The 18,557-nt window shown below is 45.0% G+C and overlaps 1 protein-coding gene across 2 annotated transcripts in view; it reads right to left on the minus strand.

The window, feature by feature from the left end:
* The window catches only part of PDGFC (platelet derived growth factor C), a 245,712-nt gene that overhangs the window by 93,850 nt on the left and 133,305 nt on the right, over positions 1 to 18,557 (minus strand). The gene's annotated exons all lie outside the window — the stretch shown is intronic.

Genomic DNA, 18,557 nt, shown 5'->3' on the forward strand with positions numbered 1-18,557 from the left:
AAACCCTTTATGTGTTTGGAGGTTTGTTTTTAAATGTGTAAACAATATGTGAATTGGTCCCATACACATTAGGAGAAACTTAAAAATGGTTAGTTACTTTAATCAAATATGTTGTAATACAATTATAATTGTGCATCGGGATTTGAACTAAAAGACGGAGCTAATCTGTGACATAATAACAAAGACTTAGCACCTTGGACTGACACAGTCTCAATGGACTATAAACAAGGCATCTTCAGTTACACAGAACATGCTAGCCTTGAGGGGAGACTTGTGGTAAACGTCTGTCCCAAATCTGGACTTTAGCGTATAAAATCTGGGTGCTTACTGTGAACCTTCCCAAGCTTATACCCAGCTTGGATCTTATTTCGCTGCCACCAGCCGAAGTTTTCCAGGGTTTCGCCCCCTTGGGGTCCAAACCTTCCTTGGGGACCCCTCCAAGATCCAGAGCCCTCTGTCTCCTCTAATCTCATCCCCAGCTTTCCCCCCTTCTGGTTAGCCGGTGCAATGCTGTCCTATTCCTTTGAATAAAAACCAGAGAGGCAACTCTAGCTCCGAAGCTATGCATTCAAACCTAGGTCACTCACACAAGAGATTCACACCCTCCCTTTGTCCCCGTAGCCTTTTCCCGCCTGGACAATAGGGAATAAAGATCTCCCCTTCCCCACTGCAAGAATAACAGAGCTCTGGGAGAAAAAATGCTTCTCCCTCCACCGCCGTCCCCATAGGAAAGAGCAGAAGATGGACAGAAACTCCATCTTTGCTAAAAAAGAAACAATCTTAATAAAAAAACTTATAAAAAGAAAGAAAATACAAGACAAATGAATACTGCATAAGAGACTCAATTAACAAGTAATATGCTTGATAAGAAAATAGGAAATAAACAGTCTGATTTTAAAAAAGATAGCCAATTAAACCAGTCCAGCAAAATCAAAACCCATGTAGTAATACAAACCAAAGCACAATACAGTCCGATTATTTTGTGTTCCTTTTGTACTCCACACATTTGATAGCTTAGGATATTTGAAAGAAGAGTGGACGTTAGAAAGAAAGCCTTGTGTTACTCACAGCCTGCAGGGAAAACAAAAAGACCCGACAGGTTAGTTCGGTTTCGCAGTATCTTCCATCCCCAGACTTCTTAAAAAAAAATCCAGGTCTCTGATTGTGTCTCCTCTGGTCAGGTGTTGTTGTGCCCCTTTGTTCACACTTTACAGGTAAAAGAAAAAATTAACCCCTACCTATCTAACTTAAAGTGACAACGACAAAATAGAGATAGACGAAACAATGAACCTTGGGTATAACTCATGAGTCCATTCGCACGCTGCAGAAGAAAAAAATGCTCTAATACAGAGTGCATGTGCTGCTAAAAGAGACCAAAACTTTACTGGCCACGCGGTTTTTTCATCTGCTAAACCAATAGATTGTAAAAGGGTTGGGCATTTGACCATGCAAAAAATAAACTGGTCAATAGTCTGGTAAAAATCTGTTCAAACAATGTCAAAAAATGATCAATACCTTAAAACACTGAATACAGGGTTCTCACAAGAGGTCGCTCGCTTGGTGAGGGAAAGCCCTCTGAAGGGCCGGGCCAGTGTGTTTACGTGCCCCATCTGCAGGTCTGGCTGATTGCGGCTCCCACTGGCTGCGGATCGCTGAAGTTCGCTCCCATTGGCCCGGAGCAGCGATCCGTGGCCAGTGGGAGCCGCAATCGGCCGGACCTGCGGACAGGGCAGGTAAATACACTGGCCCGGCCCGCCAGGGGCTTTCCCTACACAAGCGGCAACCCTTGTGTGAGAAACCTTGCATTAATATATTAGAACAGTAACAAAAAAGAGTAAGACTTTATTGTCTCCACTTGGCTTAGTCTTAAATGGATACTTATGCCTAATTACAAAAACAGGTTACTTAACTGAGTTTTTTTCACTGAGAAAAATGTGAAAATGAAATAAAGCTCTAAAGAAAGAAAAAATAATTACTACAATCACCTTTTAGTGATGTTAAGTTATCATTAAAATATGAACGTTATTCAAGACAAGACAGTTACCTTTTCCATGACTGGTGCTCTTCAAGATGTGTTGCTCATGTCCATTCTATATTAGATGTATGTGCTCGCCACATGCACTGGTGCCGGAAGTTTTCCCTTAGCAGTATCTGTAGGGGACTGGCTCTCACCCGCACGGCACAGTATAGGGGACGCCACTGGATCCCCCCACCCTCAGTTCCTTCTTGCCGGAAACTCCAACAGAGGGGAGGAAGGGCGGGATGTGGAATAGACATGAGCAGCACATCTCAAAAAACACTAGTTATGGAAAAGGTAACTGTCTTTTCTTCTTTGAGTGCTTGCTAATGTCCATTCCATATTGGGTGACTCCAAAGCAGTACCCCTGGAGGTAAGAGTTCACAGACATGTAGAGTGCAACACAGCTCTACCGAACCCCAGGGCCACCCAGAGGATTCAGGGGGCCTGGGGCAAAGCGGGGGAGCTGCGGCGCTTGTACTCATCCAGCAGCGGTCCGGGTCTTCAGTGGCATTTCGGCAGCAGGGGGCCCTTCGGTCGCTCCGTGTCTTCAGTAGCACTGAAGGGTCCCCCACCATGAAATGCCACCAAAGACCCCACTTGCTCCCCTGCCCCCCCCCACCCCTGGGCAGCCCTGCCAAACCCAGCATCATGCCTGGCCTGCTGACTGATGGCACAATGAACGGTAAACATGTGGACAGAGGACCATGCTGCAGGTCTATAGATGTCCTTGATAGGTATGTGCGCCAGGAAGGCTGCCAAAGATGCCTGCACTCTCGTCAAGTGGGCTCTGACAATCAGCAGCAGCAGAACCCCCGCCAGGTTGTAACAGGTCCTTATTCACAAAGTAATCCAATTGGAAATCCTCTGCAAGGACACTGGATAACCCTTCATCCTATCCGCTGTAGTGATGAAGAGTTGAGTTGATTTACGGAAAGGCTTTTTAAGTAAAAAGCCAAGGCCCTCCAGACATCCAGGGTGTGAAGATGCCTCTCTTCACTGGTCTTGTGTGGTTTGGGACAGAACACAGGAGGAAAATGTCCTGATTCATATAGAAGGTGGAGACCACATTTGACAGGAAGGCCAGGTGGGGCCGCAACTGAATCTTATCTTTGTAGAAGATTATGTATGGTGGTTCTGAGATCAAGGCTTTAATTTCCGAGATCCGTCTCACCGACATCACCACCACCAGGAACGTGACCTTCCATGACAGATGGGAAAGGGAGCAGGAACCAAGAGGTTCAAAGGGCGGGCGAGTGAGCCTAGAGAGGAAGAAGTTAAGATCCCAATGCGGGATGGGAGCCTGCATCTGCAGGAAGAGTCTCTCCAGACCTCTCAAAAATCTGACCGTCATGTCAGGGGAAAACACTGTCTGTCCTTGGATCAGCGGGTGAAAAGAAGAGATGGCTGCAAGATGAACTCTAATGGAAGAGTGTGCCAGGCCCTGGTTCCTCAAATGGAACAGATAGTCCAGGACAGCCTGTATGGAGGAACGAGAGGGAAAGATGCCCCGTTTGGACGCCCAGCGGGAAAACCTTGTCCACTTGACCAAGTCAGTCAGTCTAGTTGAGGACTTCCTACTTTCTAAGAGGGCCTGTTGGACTCCTTCCAAACAGGTCCGCTCCTACGGGTTCAGCAATTCAACACCCACGCCAAGAGGTGGAGGGACCCAAAGTTGGGGTTTAAGAGGCGTCCAACACTAACTCGATGGAGTGAGGATAGTGTCGAATGGAACCCCCTTCAGGACTGTCCTGCGGTCAGTCCACCATCTCAGGGAGGTAACTATCTCCTGGGGAATGGTAATGATCTTCTCCAGGGAGTCTCAGGACTGGGAATAGACCGTTGCAAGCCATTGTTGCAGGGGCCAAATCCAGAGCCTGGCATGGCAGACCATGTAAGTGTATGCTCCTATGTGGCCCAGCAGGCACAGACAGACCCTAGCTGTAGTCAGAGGGAACACAGAGACTTCCGCAATGAGGTTTGACAACATGTGGAACCTTTCCAATGGCAGGAATGCTCTGTCACAGGTAGTGTCAATGATCACTCCAATGAACTCTATCCTCTGCACTGTCACTAAATGTTGACTTTTTGTCATTCACCAGTAGGCCCAGAAAGCTACATGCAGCTTGAAGCACTGCGATATCCCTTTGGACTCGAGACCTGGAGCCACCCTTGATAAGCCAGTTATTGAGGTATGGTTAGATCTGGATAACCTGAGGTAAGCCGCTACCATCAAAAGTCCCTGGTGAGCCTTGGCGTCATCCTGAGGAACTTGCTGAGAGGGCTCTATGATAGCCTCATCTGGAGATGATGAGGATGATACCAGTGCTGCGGGAACCTCCACGTTCATTGGTGGTCCAGCAGCTTACTCCCCTGGGTCCTCCTGGACCTGTGAGGTCTTACCCCCTGAAGCCTCAAGCACCAGAGGGGGATGGGATACCGAGGCCATTGGCCTCTCCGAGGCTCCTGACACTGATTGAGCAGGCTGGGAAGGTTGGGTGAACCCCCAGGGGTTCCATGGGTACCATGGCACCAGCCACCGCACTTGGGGCCATGTGGCAGGTTTCAGTGCTGATAATGTAGTTGGCACTGCCAGTACCGGAGCTTGTCCCTCAGTCAGTGAACCTCATGCCGAGCCAGAGTTACCAGCGGAGTGGTCAGTACCAGGCAACCAGAATCGAGCTGAGTGGTGGCCCTTGTCCGACTGGTTCCAGTCACTGCATCCTGAAGCTGACCTGTCCAAGTGAGATTGTTTTGGTCGGGCTCTCGGGGACCAAAAGCGTCTCGCAGATCTGCATTTGATACCTGACAATCAACGCCTCACACTACACGACCTGTACCTGGACATCGAACGGGACCAGGAGTTACTATGGGCTGGTTGCCAGGAGTATCATCCTGAGTAAGGCAATCTCCTTCTTGGAGATGGGCGATAATAGCCCTGCGATTGGCAGTCTCTGGTTTTGGATCGGTCCCGGGATCAACCGGGCCCTTGTAGACAGTTGGGGCTAGTCCTGGAGTTCTTGCAGAGCATCTGCTCCATTTCATCGGTGAGGTACGCCTCAAGTCCCTCAATCGATGCTGTGATGGGTTAAGACTTGAGACTGTCCCTTGATGTTCTGAGAGTACCTCTGAGCCCATTTTCCCTGCCAGCTTGGGACTGTCTTGTTGAGCCAGAAATGCTAGCCTGCTGCAAACACAGACCCAGGTCTGAACCACGTCCCCCAAAAACTGCAGGCTTAACTGAAAACAGCTTAGGAAGTGCTCCCATCTCTAGCATCCAAACCCCAAATAAATCCATTTTACTCCAGATAAAGCTTATACAGGGTAAACTCATAAATTGTTTGCCCTCTATAACAGTGATAGGGAGACATGCACAGCTGTTTGCTACACCAGGTATTAATACTTTCTCTGGGTTAATTAATAAATAAAAAAGTGATTCTATTAAATATAAAAAGTAGAATTTAAGTCATTCCAAGTAATAACAGACAGAACAAAGTGAATTACCAAGCAAAATAAAACAAAAACATGCAAGTCTAGGCCAAATACAGTAGGAAACTAATGCAGGTAAATGTCACCCTCAGAGATGTTCCAATAAGTTTCTTTCACAGAATAGACTTCTTCCTAGTCTGGGACCACCAATCACTCACACCCCTGTAGTTACTGTCCTTTGTTCCAGTTTCTTTCTTCCGAGCCAGCTGAAGACAAAATGGAGGGATTTCCAGGGCCTTTATATTCTCTCTCTCGTGGGTGGAAATTCTTTTGTTCTCCTGTGCAACATCACAGCAACAGGATGGAGTCCCTAGCCACCTGGGCAAGTCACATGTCTATGAATGATTCAGCTTTTTGCAGGCCGACGCCATTATTTACATGTTAGTTTGAATGTTCCCAGGAAAGCTCAGATGTGGACTGGCATCTCCCAAAGTCCATTGTTAGTTAAGTACTCCCAATTACTTGAATAACCCCTTCACACTATGTTGATTAAATATGCCTTATGTGCTTCCTACAGCAAACACTTTAAATATAAGCATAGTGCCAATACTCATAACTTCAGATATAAAAATGATACATGCATACAAATAAGATTAATATATTCAGTAGATCATAACCTTTGCAAAGATATGTTACATGGCATATCTAGCATAAAACATATTCCAGTTATGTTATATTCATAGGCATGTTTCTATAAAGCATTATGGGGTGCAACGTCACAGGTGCCCCCGGTGCGGGGACTGACGAGGGCTCAGCTGAGCCTGCCTCTCTAGCCCTAAGGCATGACGGCTTTGGGCAGGCGAGCGATTGCGGGACGCCCCTCTCAATGGGGAATGGTGCCACTGAGACAGAAACACACATATAGATCCCAATGTGGGTTTCCCCTGAGACTGAGGCCTGGTCTACACTACGCGTTTAAATCGATTTAAAGAGCGTTAAATCGATTTAACGCTGTACCTGTCCACATTACAACGCCCTTTATATCGATATGAAGGGCTCTTTAAATCGATTTCTGTACTCCACCCCAACGAGAGGAGTAGCGCTAAATTTGATATTAACATATCGGATTACGGTTAGTGTGGACGGAAATCGACGTTATTGGCCTCCGGGCAGTATCCACAGTGCGCCACGCCCGCCCCGCTCTGGACAGCAAATCTGACTCGGGATGCAGCGGGCAGGTAAACCAGGAAAAACCCCCCGCAAACCTTTGAATTACATTTCCTGTTTGCCCAGTGTGGAGTCGATCCGCACGGGTGGCGATGCAACGACCCACAATCCAAAAACACTCTGAGCATGGACCATACGGGAAATATCTAGATCGACTCGCTGCATGGCAACCACAACTCTGCTCCGTACTCACAGCTCCGTTACAGAACACAAAATGCAAACGCGTTCTGAAAAAACAAATCAGATAACAGGGAGCGCTGCGTGACACACTACACGGGAAGCCAGAGACCAAATGGACACCTCCATGGAATGGAACGGGGGTACTGAGCAACCTCCAGCTATCGCACAAGTTCCCACAGCAAGTCCTCTGAAAAGTATTTGCATTCTTGGCTGAACGCTCCCAATGTCGTAGGTTCTACAACACAGTGTCTGGCGTGGCTTCAGGGAATAAACTCCCAGTTCCCCCCCACCACACCACAATTGAAAGAAAAGGGAAAGAAACATTTCTTGATCCTTCTTCAATGTCAACCCCCTATGTGTATGCCCTGCGCGGTCTAGCCATGCGATGCTGCAGCAGTGAAGAGCCAGTATCCGCTCCTCTCTATCCTCGCCCGGTGGTAGAGCTCCAGTAAAATATTTTACTGATATCCGTCGTCGCATCCACCCTAGTGCTCCGGCTCGGCCTCTAGGTGAGGACTGGCCGGGCGCTGGTAAAAATGGGAATCGACTCCCAGTACTCCCCAGTAGATGTACAGACCGGCTCGGTCAACCTTGTCTTCATCATCATGCAACACTGGTGCGCTCATCAAGCCCGCCACCTATTCCTTGTACCAGAAAGGATTCCAGTAACTCCGACGGACTGTCCATACTCCCGGGTTACTGCCTCCCTCATTTATCTCACTAACAAGTCCTCCCTGTTTCTTATTCTAGCATTCCTTATTACTCATGGCGCACACAAATGGGGGGGACACTGCCACGTAGCCCAGGAAAGGTTTGGGGAGGAGGGAAGCAAGGCAGCCGTGGGGTTTTGCCAGGGGCACCACCCCTGTGATATATCTGACACGGCGCAGCTGTGCTCTGATACCTCTTTCTAATCCCCACACTTGCCCTTATTCTAGCCAGGACTGACTATTTTTTAGAACCAAATAAGGGAGGGATTGACCTCAGTTACCCAAGTGAGCCAATCCCAATTTGCTTTTGCGTTGCGCCACGCCGGCTGATTTCAGCTAGGGGCACTCATGAAAGCAGCGGACAGTAACAGAGGGGAGAGATATACGCGTCTCTCATGCCAGTTCTCGCGGCAGAGACGGTACAGCACCGCCCGGATACCCAATCTCCTTGCTGTCATTGGCAAAGCACGGAGCTGCGTGTAAGCCGCTGGAGTACGCCTTCTCTCTGCAGACATCCAGTACACATACGGTGCTCGGAACCAAAAAAAAAAAGTCGAAGGGCTCCGTGGTTGCGTGCTATGGCGTCTGCCCAGGGCAAGCCGGGAAAAACGGCACGAAAGGATTGTTCAAAGGATTGTCAGCTGATGTTTTCCCGGAGGAAGGAATGACTGACGACATTTACCCAGAACCACCCACGACAATAATGATTCAACCCAGAATTCCAAGGGGCGGGGGAGACTGCGGGAACTATGGGATAGCTACGGAAGAGCTACCCACTATGCAACGCTTCAGAAATCGACATTAGCCTCGGACCATGGATGCACAACGCCAAACTACTGTGCCTAGTGTGGCCGCATGAAATCAAATTTATATCATCAGTTTTATAAACCCGATTTTAGCTAATTCGACATTATCCCGTAGTGTAGACATGGCCTGAGATACCACCGGAGCCGGTGTGGGCAGTACTGGGAGGGTCAGGATCTCCTGAGCTGCTTGAAGGGATTCGGATGTTGACGGCACCTGAAGCTGGCCTGGGCCCGCGCAGCTATCCGTGGTCGCAGGGGATGTATGGGATGGGCTGTATCGCCTGACCTGAGCTGGGGCCCAAGTTTCCAATGGGGGCATTGAGCTGCCCGGCATGGCCCTCTGCTAGCTTGTGGCACTGGTGGACCACTGCATATGGAGGCCATGGTGCTCGGTGCAGTGCCGGACCACTGCTCCAGTGCCGGAGTGAGTGCCAACTGCATCAGGAGCACTTTTGGATGGATATTGTGCTCTTTCTTCATCCTAGGTTTGAAGGACTTGCAAATACAGCACTTGTCACTTATATGCCCTTTGCCTAAGCACCTTAGGCAGCTGGTATGTGGATCACTGATGGGCATAGCTGTCTGCAGCGATCGCAGCGCTTAAAGCCTGAGGACTGGGACATGCCCCGTCCCCTGGCTGAGTCCAGTTTGGGACCAACGAAGAGTTGAGAATTACTACTCAGGGTAACTATATACAACTATATTCAAAACAAAAGAATGCTAGCCGAAGCAACAAAAGTTCCAGCACCATCACTGGGAGCAAGAAGGAACTGAGGTGGGGGGCGGGGGAAGAGCCAGCAGCACCTACAGATACTGCTGAGGGAAAATCTTCTGGTACTGGTGCATGTGGCGAGCATATACACGTAATATGGAGTGGATGTGAGCAAGCACTTGAAGAAGCATGAACAATTACAAAAGAAAAAAAACAAAATAATAATTAATCAGAAATAAACACACAGCAACTATAAAAGAAGAAAAAAGTCATTTTTAATAATGCTAAGTAGGCAGCAGGCCAACTCTTCAAGCAGGTTAATGGCTATGAATCTTTTCTCTATGTTGGGACTGTGAATCCTCTTCTCCCTGCTCCAATCCCTTTTGAGTTAATTTCTGTATGGTGATTCAGTCAGTTTAGATTGTAAGCTCCTTGAGGCAAAGACCAGGTCTTTTAACTTGTTTAATGTGCTTTCTAAGTCATATACACTGGTGGCCTGGTTTATAAATAAAGATATACATACATCACTGATGGGCATAGGCCATGGGGATGAGGATGAATGACAGCAGGACTGGGGTAAATGGGGAAGGGCACCATCAGCTCCACATTCCCTTCCATGTATGTGCCACAATCTGCGACCACCTCAGTCTATCTATGGGGACATGACCCCCCCTTACTTCCACCTTCTTATGTGAGCCAGGTCCTGGAGGGGACTGACTTACCTTAGGGGGTCAAGTTCCTTTCCTTACCCCTTCTTTTTGAGCTGGGATCTGGGGATCCCCATCCCCCACAATGGTGTTTTAGCCCCACTCCCTGACATCACGTGTGTAAGGACCTGGGGGTCTTCTGCCCATCTGTGGGGATGAAACTCCTCTTTCCTGCCCCCCCCATTTGTGCCAGATTTTGGGGGCTTGCCTTTGTGAGTGTGTCTGAGCCCCACTCCCTACTCTTGCCTTGTGAGTCAAGCTCTGGGAAAGCCCTGCCCCGGTGGATGGGGAGCTTAGGACACGTATGTTCAGATGCACCGAGAACACACTGGCGAGACTGGGGCGTGGAGCTGAGAATAGATATGTCTGACATATACCAGAAACCCTCCAGCACTGGGGAGAGTGGAAGGGAACTCTCACTAACATGAACAGAGTTACTGTTTCAGGCTGTATTCATCTCCACTGATTATTCTCTTTCCGCTGAGGACATCTCATTGAAATGAGTGGGCTACTTAACGCTGTTCTGAGACTGCCCTCCCTTTCATTCTCCCTTAAATTTCTTACAACATTATAACAGCATCAGCTCTGCTCTAGCTAAGGTTGGGAAGCCTTTTCTCTTAAAAAGATGACTTGTCTTAGTACTCAAAATCTGTGCGCATCCAAGGATTGTTTTGCAATTTGTGCTGTGCCTCATGGTAGTATAGAGTAGGATTAGTGATCCAAATGTTGGGTCATCTGAAGCAAGGAATTCCTGAGATACAGCTCCCAGGGCAACCCCTTCCCCAACAAAACAGCATTTCATTGACACTAAACTAGGAGGAGTGGTAGATACGCTGGAGGGTAGCAATAGAATACAGAGGGACCCAGACAAATTAGAGGATTGGGCCAAAAGAAATCTGATGAGGTTCTACAAGGACAACAGCAAAGTCCTGCAGTTAGGACAGAAGAATCTCATGCACTGCTACAGACTAGGGACTGAGTGGGTAGGCAGCAGTTCTGCGGAAAGGGACCTAGGGGTTATAGTGGACGAGAAGATGGATATGAGTCAACAGTGTGCTCTTGTTGCCAAGAAGGCTAATGGCATTTTGGGCTGTATAAGTAGGGGCATTGCCAGCAGATCAAGGAACGTGATCATTCTCCTCTATTCGACATTGGTGAGGCCTCATCTGCAGTACTGTGTCCAGTTTTGGGCCCCACACTACAAGATGGAAGTGGAAAAATCAGAAAGAGTCCAGCGGAGGGCAACAAAAATGATAAGGGGTTTGAGCACATGAGTTAGAATCATAGAATCATAGATTATTAGGATTGGAAGGGACCTCAAGAGATCATCTAGTCCAGACTTATGAGGAGAGGCTGAGGGAACTGGGATTGTTTAGTCTGCAGAAGAGAAGAATGAAGGGGAATTTGATAGCGGCTTTCAACTAGCTGAAGGGGGGGTTTCAAAGAGGATGGATCTAGACTGTTCTCAGTGGTACCAGATGATAGAACAAGGAGCAATGGTCTCAAGTTGCAGTGATGGAGGTTTAGGTTGGATATTAGGAAAAAAATTTTCACTAGGAGGGTGCTGAAGCACTGGAATGGGTTACCCTAAGGAGGTGGTGGAATCTCCTTCCTTAGAGGTTTTTAAGGTCAGGCTTGACAAAGTCCTGGCTGGGATGATTTAGTTGGGGATTAGTCCTGCTTTGAGCAGGGGGTTGGACTAGATGACCTCCTGAGGTCCCTTCCAATTCTGATATTCTATGATTCATTAATTTCACAAATTCTAGCAATTTTGAAACCCACACTAGTCAAGAGGGGTTTGCGGCTGCAGTAAGGCATGGGGGTATTCTGGAGATGGAGATAAATGGAAATGATGGTAGAAGAGGAAAGAGGATTTGAGGGGGCTCAGGTAAAAGGCTGAGGGATTGGGACTGAGGGAGTGGAAGAGAGGAAGGCAGGAGGTGTTGAGGAATGTGACAGGGAAAGAAGAAAGTTGTGGGGTTAGAGGTAGTGAGGCCTGTTGGCCCTGAATTCTCCCTTTCCATGTGTATGCTGGGATCTGGAGGAGCCATACCCCTCCATAAAGGTCTGAGCTTCTCTCCCTCCTCATTGTATGTTCTGGAATCTGGGGAATCTTGCTTCTCTTGGAGTGTGTGAGCCCCTCTCCCTGCCACTCCAGATCAGCTTCGATCTGGAGTGGAGGGGATAAAGGTAACAGAAATGTAAACATCTGAAATCCAAAAATGAATAGCTAAGATATACATACCCATGTGGGATGGCAGGAGCTGGCAAGAATGTGTGAGGACAGGGCCCGATTTGGAGGAGGGGCAGACTGGGTGAAGCAGGGGCTTCACTGGGGAAGCCTGGCTAAAGCACAGGCGGGAAGACCAGCTGGGTCAGTAGTGGGAGTGAGGGGCCCAACTCAGTGTGCAGCTTGGGCTATCTAACCAAGGTAATGTGCAGCCCTCCAGTAAGCTGCTGCCTGTTATATGTGTACGCAACAGCATAGGGCTGGAGGCATATCAAGGAGCAACTTCTTACATATGGCTTAATAGGATTAGAAGGAGAGAGGAAGGCTATATTTTGCAGGGAATGGTGAAGGAGGGGGTGGAGAAGAAGAGATATACACCAGTCTTCTCTCACATGCTTAAAATTATTATAATAACCATATAATAAAACTATCAGTGTTTCAGGACGTAGACCATGGATAAATTTCTCTTTCATGCTCTGTTAGTAGTTGCACATTGCAAACATTTCAAAGCTTGACCAATGTATCCAATTCACTGTAGCAAATATACAAGAGCAGGGAGGAGCACTGAGGAATCACATAGCAACTGTGGCCCAGTGGAAAGACAGATGAACGGGGATTATTCCTAGGCTCTGCTACTGGCTTGCTGGTTGACATCGGGCAAGTCACTTCTCTTCTCTGTGCCTCACTCTCCCATCTATAAAAATGGTAATGATGTCAAGTTCTCTGAGATCTACTGATGAAAAGCACTATATAAAAGCTTAGTTTTAGATTATTGTCTCACCACAGTAGCATATCAACTGCAAACCTAGGTGACATCTAAACTTCCTAAATGACCACCAGCTCCTACTAACAAGCATTGCTCTTTGTTTAAAAAACTAGAAAATGAAATGGCAATTAAACTGTGCTAATGCAGAGTTAAAGTTGCTCAGTGACAGCTTGTCCCCTCCCAGAACATTTGAGTCCAGCAAAACTCAAATTGCTGAAAAGTAGGAAATACAGAGTTAAGGTAACCATCCACACAAGCTTAACTCTTCCCTCTTTAAGCAATGCCCCAGTATGCCCATAACACACCCACTCTTATTCTGCCTTTTCACTGTAATGGACAAGTTCAAAGCACTGATCAAACACTTAGTCTATTCCCCCAACAGAATACCACATTTCTAAAATTTAACAACCACGTTGTACCCTTTTACAACCCCTGAACACTTGCATTCAGGGTACCACCTAAACCTATACTTTCCCCTACCTATCATTAAATCCACAGACTGCTCTCATATCTGACTTCACTACTGACAGTACCTATGGCAAAAAAATTCTGTATTGAAATGAGGCAGACTCAAACATCAAGTTACACATGTATCTTGTACCTTTCATAATACCCAAAGGGATAACACACTCAGACCAGATCTCCTTATAATACAATCATAGCTCTTCCAAGCTGCTTCAGCTTACTACACCACCATGCAATAAGTGGTGTTATCTAGCAGCTCTGTGTTCTTGGGGAACCAGGGCGCAGTACCCAGCCTGTCTGACTCATGAAAGACCTTCCCCACCACCACCCCATGCCTCTGCGTTGAACCAAATCTACATCAGAAGAAAGACTTACAAAAAGCAATTAAAAGGCAGTGGGAGACACACCTAAACCCATGGGATAAGGATAAGTATTAAGGAAACTCCCCTAGCCTTATCTGCATCTCTATTAGCATACAGAATGAAGAACAACAATTCCAAGGCAAGAACCGCAGTGAACTCTGGGACCAGAAAAGCAGGGAAGCACTGCATGATGGGGGATCTCTGCTCCAGATGTTAATGAACCTACGCTTGCACACACTCAGCTCAGTTATCAGACCAATTCTAGGAATAAATCCTTTATTGGGTATCCAAAAATAGTGACACTCCCTAACTGCATTGTGAGCTCCCTCCAAGAAACACCGCCAAAGCCAGGAATGATCAGCTCTCACTGTCTAGCCTGAACAAAACAACTTTGGTATTCTCCCTTGTTTACACAAACAAATCTAGTGTTCTCCCTTGAACCATTGTTTCTCTGCAAAAACTCCTATCCATGCTCAAGGAAGTGGTCTGATGCCTGGATCCAAAATCTGCATCAGTTCCATTGATACTTCATCTTCTCCTGACTGGTCATGCTGAGGGCTCTGCCTGTCTCCAGCAATTTGGACCGTCAGCTACCAGCACCACCTAGGACTTCTGATCAATTCAAGCTTCATGGAGAGGTGAGAACCCATCTCTCTCTCTCTCTCTCTCGGTATAACCTTCTGACCCTGACTTGAGTGATCAGTTATAGTTTTGTAAACCTGACTTTTATAATCAAATTTAAGTTAGATTTAATATTATATCTGTTTTGTTTGTTTGGCTCCCCTATGGTTATTACCTGGCAGTAAATAATTTTCATGATTAAGCTGGTTGCTTCTCTCTCTCTCTTCCCCCCACTCCCCCATTGTGGATGTTTTTTGGCTTCCTCATTCACTCTGCAGCAACACGCCTTGTAACTAAGCTAAAAGTTCCCTGCAGTGACCAAAAATTCTGTGGGGTTTGCTCATCAAGTGGCTTACTACAAGAAGAGTAATTCTAATAAACGAGCATACTCCAAAGCAATGGGTAAAGCTGGTAACACGGTACACCCAGCACAGTTAATGCAGTTGGAGTGCATGCAGATAAGTCTCAGTGGCAACTGCCACTTTCAGGGTCAATTTAATATAGTACCATGTTAATCACATTTCAATACTTCCTGAATTTGACTTAAATAGCTATTTATCTACCTTTCACACCAGATAAGTTAGTTGATAGCCTCCTTCTTCCTTTATTTAGTTTTATTAGTATTAGCATTATTATTTTACGTTTTATTTTAAATTAGGTCAGAATATTGGTTGTTCTCTTTGGCTTTGTTTAGCCAATAATCATTTTATTTTCTCTGAGCACTTAGGTCTAACTTTTAAAGCCAAAACACCCTCAAAAATATACATTCACTACACAACCACCAATTACATTTGCGCATCAGGTAATTTCCTGTACAACTTCCTGGTTTGCATGCACTAGGGTTGTCAAACGATTAAAAAAAAATTAATAGTGATTAATTGTGCTGTTAAACAATAATACAATACCATTTATTTAAATATTTTGGATTTTTGCTACATTTTCAAATACATTGATTTCAGTTACAACACAGAATACAAAGTGTGCAGTGCTCACTTTATATTTTTTATTACAAATATTTGTACTGTAAAAAACAAAATAAATAATATTTTTCAGTTCACTTAAGGCAAGTATTATAGTGCAATCTCTTTATCATAACTGTTAAACTTACTTATGTAGAGTTATTTACAAAAAACAGAGCTTTGGAGCTGTGCTCCGGTTCTGCTCCAGCTCCAGGCAAAAACCTGCAGCTCCACTGCTCCACGCGCCAGCTCTGGGCTCCACTCCAAAGCCCTGAAAAAAAAAACTGCATTCAGAAATAAAACTTTAGAGCCTACAAGTCCATTCAGTTGTACTTCAGACAAACAAGTTTGGTTACAATATGCAGGAGATAATACTGCCCGCTTCTTGTTTACAATGTAACCTGAAAGTGAGAACAGGCATTCTGCTGGCACTGTTGCAGCCAACATCGCAAGATATTTATGTGCCAGATGTGCTAAAGATGCATATGTCATGCTTCATGCTTCAACCACCATTACAGAGGACATGCATCCATGCTGATGATGGGTTCTGCTCAATAATGATCCAAAGCAGAGTGGACTGATGCATATTCATTTTCATCATCTGAGCCAGATGCCACCAGCAGAAAGTCGATTTTCCTTTTTGGTGGTTCGTGTTCTGTAATTTCCGCATCTGAGTGTTGCTCTTTTAAGACTTCTGAAAGCATGCTCCCTCTCAGATTTTGGACAATACTTCAGATTCTTAAACCTTAGGTCGAGTGTTGTGGCTATTTTTAGAAATCTCACATGGGTACCTTCTTTGGGTTTTGTCAAATCTGCTGTGAAAATGTTCTTAAAATGAACGTGTGATAGGTCATCAGCCAAGACCGCTATAACATGAAATATATGGCAGAATGAAGGTAAAACAGAACAGGAGACATATAATTCTCCCCCAAGGAGTTCAGTCACAAATTTAAAAATACATTTTTTTTTAATGAGCATCATCAGTATGGAAGCATGACCTCTGGAATGGTGGTCGAAGCATGAAGGGGCATATGAACGTTTAGCATATCTGGCACGTAAATACCTTGTAACACTGGCTACAAAACTGCCATGTGAACGCCGTTTCTCACTTCCAGGTGACACTGTAAATAAGAAGCAGGCAGCAGTACTCCTATAAATATAAACCAACTTATTTGTCTTAGTGATTGGCTGAAGTAGAACTGAGTGGACTTGCAGCCTCTAAAGTTTTACATTGTTTTGTTTTTGAGTGCCAGTATGCAACAAAAAAAAAAAGGATATTTGTAAGTTACACTTTCACAATAAAGAGATTGCACTACAGTACTTGTACAACATGAACTGAAAAATACTATTTGTTTTATCATTTTTACAGGACAAATATTTGTAAAAAAATAATAATATAACGTGAGCACAGTACACTTCGTATTCATGGTTGTAATAGAAATCAATATATTTGAAAATGTAGAAAAATATCCACAAATATTTAATAAAGTTCAATTGGCAATCTATTGTTTAACAGTGAGATTAATCACAATTAATTTTTTTTAGTTAATCACGAGTTAACTGTGATTAATCAACATCCCTAGCATGCACAAATTTGAGCATGCAATGATAGTAAGTATTTTTGTGATTGCATCTTTTGCTTTGGGATTTTTTAAATTTCACCACTAATATCTGTTTGTATTCAGTAACTGTTTACTCAGAATAAGTGTACTCCCAGAAGAATATTCCTCAGTAGCTGCCTAGTTAAATAATTAAAAAAAACATTTCAACTTGTTTTACTTTTTCTTTGTAAGTGGACAAATGAAGCACCTTACTTGGATTTTCTTTCACTTGTCACTTCACTCTGCTATATGCAAATAAAAGAAAAAGCAAGCTAAATTTTCACTTGGAAATATGTATATATAAAATATTGTGCAAAGGGAGTGCACACATTTCAGCAAACATATGCTGTACAGTACATAGTATGTCTGATAAGGCTGCACTAAGAGGAAAGAATTACTCCCTTCAGAGGTGTACATTTGTATATTAGTTATGGAAAGAAGAAAAAACAAGCAAAGAAAATTAAGATGAGTGCAAAAATATCCTCATTTACAATTTAAATTTTGTAACAAAATACTGGTAAAGAAGACATAAATAAAATAAGTCACAAAATCAAGAGAGATTAAAAGAAATCATCAAATTAAATGAGTAAACAGGGTAAACAGCTCACAGTAAGAAGGGGCTATTTGATAAATATCTGTCTATGAACACGTAAATGCAACGACATATTCAATATTTTGCTCAGGTGAAATAATCCAGTTGAAGAATCATTATCCATATACGCCTTTTGTTGTTGTTGTTTTGCCACCATAACCCACTGCATTGCAATCTTGTCTAGCTCACAAATTAGGAGCTTCGTCTACCTGGCGATTAAGAACACACCAAGCTGAGGTATAAATCTACAGTGCACTTTAGCCTGCTGCATACAAACTGGCTGTGTGGACCCTGCTTCCACACACTAAAATTTTCACAGTTCACTTCAATGAACCTACAGCCAAAGTGTATTATAGAACTTTTAGTGTGTGGTACCAGGGTCCACATGGTGACTGAGTGGCTTAGCGCACTGTAGATTTACTACCCAACTTCCTGTGTACTAAGTCTCTCTGTGAACAAGCCTTCACCAGCATCAGGTTGCTAAACATACTCAGTAAGACATTGTTCCTGTAGAAAGCTGTGTTGGTGATCCAGCAGATGAAATAATTCTCATGGAATGATTATGAAACCAGTGCCATGGCTTGGCTTGTTTAGCCTAACCAAAAGAAGGCTGACGGGAGATATGATTGCTCTTTATAAATACATCAGGGATAAATACCAGGGAAGGAGAGGAGTTATTTAAATTAAATACCCATTTGGACATAAGTACAAATGGATATAAACTGGCCATCAACAAGTTTAGGCTTGAAATTAGGCGAATGTTTCTAACCATCAGAAGAATGAAGTTCTGGAACAGCCTTCCAAGGGGAGCAGTGGGGGCAAAAAATTAACTAGCTTCAAGATGGCTTGATACATTTATGAAGGAGATGATATGATGGGACTGCCTACAATGGCATGTGGCCCATCAGTGACTGCCAGTAGCAAAAATGCCCAATGGCTAGAGACAGGACACTAGATGGGTAGGGTTCTGAGTTACTACAGAGAATTCTTTACCCAGATATCTGCCTGGTGGGTCTTGCCCACATGCTCATGGTCTAACTGATCACCATATTTGGGGTTGGGAAACAATTTCCACCCAAGTCAGATTGGCAGAGACATGGGGACTTTTCACCTTCCTCTACAGCAGGGAGCCAGGGTCACTTGCTCATTTAAACCATCATAAACGGTGAATTC

The sequence above is a fragment of the Chelonoidis abingdonii genome, chromosome 5 (assembly GCF_003597395.2).
Source record: "Chelonoidis abingdonii isolate Lonesome George chromosome 5, CheloAbing_2.0, whole genome shotgun sequence".
Classification (NCBI taxonomy): domain Eukaryota; kingdom Metazoa; phylum Chordata; order Testudines; family Testudinidae; genus Chelonoidis; species Chelonoidis abingdonii.